A 5,783-nucleotide genomic window follows, 5' to 3' on the forward strand; every position below is an offset into this window, starting at 1 on the left:
ATGCGAAGCTTCCCCCATCTTTTCCTCACGTGATGCCAAAGTTTACCGCAACCCTTTCGTATGTATGATTAAGAAATTCCTCAATTCTTTTCCGCGTCGAACCAGGATTACCGCAATTCTTTCTCACGTGGTAAGATTGAGTAAACTCTTTCACATGTGATACCAAAGAGCCTTTCTTACATGAAACACGAAATGCCTTTCTTCTTGCTCACGTGTTACCAAATTTGCTCCAACCTTTTTTGACGTGGGAGCAGGGATTAATCTTATTCTGATTTGATAAAGTTTATTCCCACTTATAAATCAAATGGAGACTTATTTCCACTTGATATTCTCAACTCATTCCAGGTTCCTCTCAGCCCATTGCGAGGCGGTGAAAATGAGTGCTTTAACTCTTTCTGGAAGGAGGGCACCACTGAGGATTTCAGTAATTTATTATCACTTGACACCAAGGATTGCATGAAATCTTTCCCACATTATACCAAGGTTTTCTGAACTCATTCTCACGTGATTCTAGAACTACTTTAAACTATTCTCATGTAAAATCAAAATTGCTTCAACAAAAAGGATTATCTTAATTTTTTCTGACATGCTAACAGGATGGTCTTCAGTCTTTACTCCCTATCATCGTCTTATCATAGAATTGTCATAAATTGTTTCTTATGTAATAACAGTATTGTCTTAAGTTCCCTCCCAAGACCAAGTACAGTCTTAAACTGTTTCTTAATACACATTACGATTGTCTCAACCCTTTCTCACGTGGTGTAAAAGTTTCACTCAACGCCTCCCGTGACACAAAATATTGCCTCTACTCTTTCTCATGTAACACCAGGATTGTCCTAATTCTATCCACGTGACACCAAGATTACTTCAACCTTTTCTCAACAAATATTAAAGATTATCATCCGATTCACTTACCATCTCAATACATATCTTAACTTTTTTCCCCCACGTCATACCAGAAATGTATCAACTGAGATTTTGACGTGATTCCAGGATTGTTTTGGCTTTTTCTCTTATGATACCATTATTGTCCTAAATATTCACGTGAGGGCAATATTTTCTTGTCTCTTTCTCACGCAATACCAGGTTTGTCCTACATCCTTAAGTGTTACTAGTATTATCGTAAAACTTACTCACGTAACATCAGCTCAGTTTGACCAAATACTAAAGTCTTTTTGACTAGATGTCTTAACTATTTCTGAGATTTCTCTTAATTAATTCCAAGTATCTTAATTCTTTCTCACACGACTCCTGGATCGACAGAATCCTTTCTCACGTGATACTAAAGATTCTTTTAATTCTCTTTGACATGGAATTAAGCCTTGTCTTCATTTCAGTCTAGCAGGAATACAAGAATTGTCGGAACTCGTTCTGACGCGATACAAAGTAGTATTGTCTTAACTTCTCACCCGATGCAACAATGGTCTTGATTCATTCACACGTTATAAACAGAACTGTCTTACCTCAATCCGACGCAACACCAAGACTGTACGAACTCATTCAGACACCAAAATTGGATTGATTTAACTCTTTATGACAACATCAAAATCGCATTAACTGATCAATCACCAGTGGAGAAAGCATCAAAATCACCCACGAAAATTGCTTGACAAGATATCGAAATTGTCTCAAGTGAAAAAAAGGAAATTTACCTGACAAAACAACAAAATTGCTATCAACTAGAAAAATGTTGTAATTTGCTCAAATGTCCAGGCACCAAAATTGATTCAATTGATAAAACACCAAAATTGCTTGGGAGAAACTATGATTGCTGAAACGACACAAAAATTGCTTTCAACAGATGAAAGGCCATGGTTCGCCAAGCAACCAGACACCAATATTATCATTATTAACAAAACACCAAGATACCAAGATTGCCTGAGAAACATCAAAATTGCATTATAGACACCAAGACACAGAGACTGCTCGATAGACACCAAAATTACTTGTCGAAACATCAGATCTGCTTGAAAAGGCAGCACGATTACTAACAAGACAACGAATTGCTTCAACTACTAACCCCCACCACAAAAAAAAAAAAGGATTGCTTCGATTGGCAAAATATCGAGATTACCTCAGATGACAAGTCCCTAGATTACCACAAGTAATTAACTAACAAGTTAACCGGAGTTCCGGTTTACATTTTAATGAATTTAATCGACAGTCGACGAGATTTGTCAGCCGACAGAGATTTCATTATGTACAACGAACGTATATTAAAAAAAAGAAAACCCTTTAATATAATAACCGTATAGCCATTACAGTAAGGTGTACGTATTAAAGAACATATGAATAAGAGTCAATAACGACAACAATAGCAACAACCACAATCATTCTACATGTGACCAGACAAGCGCGAATGGAATTGATCACAATATTGGAGACGTACGAGATGTTCAGAGATCTACCAGTCCAATAGTGATAACATTCGTAGTAGTAGTAGTAGTAGTAGTAGTAACAGCAGCAATCGTTGCAACAAAAATATTAGGAAATACAGCATCACTACTACTACTACTACTACTACTACTACTCTACTACTACTACTACTACTACTACTACTACTACTACTACTACTAATAATAATAATAATAATGAGTCTCTGATTGAGGCTTTAGGCCAGCGAAGTTGAGGGGAGAGGATATATTGATACCATTGATCCTAGAACTTGTGTGGTACTTTATTCTACCGACCCCAGAAGGATTTAAGACAAATCCTTGAGGTCGGCTTCTCGGGGTTTGAACTCCGAATATAAAGAACGAAAAGAAATACCGCAAAGCATTTATTCCGACGCTCCCACGATTTCGCGAACACGACGCCCCCAAATCAAAGAAACCTGTGAGAATACAAAGCGAATGAAAAGTCGTTTTGAACTAAATACCAGCGCCACACTGGTATTTATTTCATTGGCAGAAGAAGGCTGAAGAGCAAAATTGAGCGTCGGCGGGATTCGAAAGCAGAACTTAATAAGCTCGAATATGCTTCTTATCTTTCATCTTTTATTTGTTCCAGTCTTTAGATTGCGGCCATGCTGGGGCACCGTCTTCAAGAATATTTAGTCGAATGAATCAACTCAGAAATTATGTTTTTAAAGTCCGATACTATCTTGTATATTAAAGATAGTATTTTAAACAGACAATCCATTTAAGTTCAAAATTTTACCATGTTTAATGTCAGCAGTGTGACGGCTCTTGAACTTAGTATGTTTATCTGCAGACAGTGTTTTTGAACAGCCAAAACTCTCACAAACAGGACTCGAATGTTCTAAATGAAAGCTATATTTAGCAATATAATTTCTGACATACAGACGGTGCGATTGTCATCATGACCTGTTTTGTCCAACGACTATTAATCAGGAAATTCACAACAACAACAAAACAACAAAGGTTACTTCACGCCAACGATTTGGCAAAAGAGCGTACCAGACTAAGTACCAGGGTTGATTTTCTCGACTGAACCCTTCAAGGCGCTACCCCAGCATGGCCGCAGTCCATTGACTGAAAAAATAAAAGAATAAAAGGCTAAATATATAGATTTGGAAATAGAGATGATCCGAATATGGGGCCTGGAACCAGAAACAATCCTTATCAAGGTAGGTGCGTTAGAAATGATAAAAGAAATATGGACAAGCCTACAACCCTACTCCAAATCATATTATGAGTGCAGGATATTCATAAATAATACTATCAATTACTACATATATATTGTTGCGAACGAACAAAAATTATATTCAGACAATTTCTCATTCGTACGACGCAAATTAGAACACCTCTCTCTGGTTTTGCAAGCGAAGACGAAAGAAGTTATTCTTTGTGATCACGTGACTGTTTAAAGCGTAGGCGGTATGATTTGGGCGCGTTTTAACGGTGTGGGAGAGGCATAAAGACTGTTTGCCCACGTGCTGAAGGAGACGATGTGCGACGGGTGACGTGAAGGAAGTCGACGTGAACGGTGTTGTGTAGTTAGTCGGTGCCATGCGGTGGATGTGAGGCAGTCGATGGGAGCGATGGTGGACGGACAATTTCGTATGGAACAGTTGATACAGTATTTGGTGCAGAGTGTGAAGTTGGTTTCGGCAGTGAATGCGAACAGTGGACGGTTTTGAAATGACTGAGAAAATTATGGGAACCTGGCAAAGTAAAGAAGGCGGAATTGTACCGTGAATTCGGAAGGAGCAAGAACCCAGTCAAAAAAAGAAAAGGAGGGGATCTTTTCGGTTTGAACAGCAGTTTTTCCTAGCGGTGTCATATGAAATTGTCACCCATAATTATGACCCTAGTATCGATCTATTGTATTTCAATCTGTTTTAGGGTTAGGAGTGGGTGGATGGGTATATTTTTTCCTTCAGAAATGTAAATAAACCCAATCTGTTTCTTAAACGAGGGACATATTCATACAGCACAGAATGCTTTCACCTCAATAGACGTCATTGATTGGTTGAAATTGCAGAAATTGAAAAAAAAACCAACAAATATCTTACAAACTATAGAATTTTCTCAATAAAGCCAAGAGAAAAAGATGTTTTATAAACACATTCTACCAGTATACTGCCGGTCAAACCGAAAAGATCCAAAGGAGGTAAAAAAAAGTGATAGAAAATAAATCATTAGATTGGTGAATAAAAGAAGAGTTCACCAAAAGAAATCTACACATTTCAAAGGTAAATGAAAGAACTCTATAAAAACCCTCTAAAGAACTGTTTATTTATTCCATAGAATAAATAATTATTATTGTTTGTCCCTCGTAAAGATTACAATAACCGGCGTGCAAAACTCAAGAGTAACAGAAAGCTTCGTTGCTTGGAGGAACAACAATAACGAGAATAAGGTTTTCTTGTATTTTTCAATTTTAATTTTCTTTCAATGATTTCCCATTGATTTCTTAATAATAATAATAATAATAATAATAATAATAATAATAATAATAATAATAATAATTTATTTATTTAAATTTTTTTAATTTTAAAAATTTTATTATCATTTATTTATTAGACATTCACTAGTACAACACCAAAAAACCCCAAATATATGGCACACTAGGCATAACAACAACGTGAACTTCCAACCTGGTATCTCTTGAAGTCTCTGGGTGAGACTTGGAGCCAACTTGTACAAATATAAAGCAAAAGTCAAACATAGAATAATAATAAAAAACCCATAATAATTTCCAGAAAAATATAGAAAATAAAAGAAAGGATTTGTTAATCCTTAATGAAATTAGTTGACAAACTCTGCTAAACCAGAAAGAAAGAAAAATACTATAGAAATACAAAAAAAAAAAAAAATAACAAGGTATGTCCGAAGCAAAAGAATTGCTAAAGCAAGACATCCTCGCCGAATCACAAAGATTCCGTCGGAATGAGAAACGCCAACGATTCTTTGATAAAAAAAAGTTTCGATCCAAAATGATTTTACCAAGAACTTGGTAAGGATAAAATAGAGATCACTGCAGTACTAACAGCAGTAGAAGTAGAAGAATGGTGGGCGTGGAAACAACCCCAGAAAAGCTCTATTAAAGTAACAAACACAACAGCTGAATAACTCTGGACACTTATAACAACGGAAGAGGTCACCCAAGCACTGCAAAAGCTCAGCAACCGGAAAGCACTCGGGCTCTACAAGTCCTCAACTTCTGGCTAAAATATTTAACAAGGATACATAAGAGGCTGGGAGAGAAATTCAGTAGGATGCTAACAGGGCCAGAGATAACATTGGAATATTCCAGTACAAAGAGAGGGAGAGAGGGAGAGAGAGAGGGGGGATTAAACCTAAAAACAGAAACAATCC

Source organism: Octopus sinensis, unplaced genomic scaffold (assembly GCF_006345805.1).
Source record: "Octopus sinensis unplaced genomic scaffold, ASM634580v1 Contig17350, whole genome shotgun sequence".
Taxonomy (NCBI): domain Eukaryota; kingdom Metazoa; phylum Mollusca; class Cephalopoda; order Octopoda; family Octopodidae; genus Octopus; species Octopus sinensis.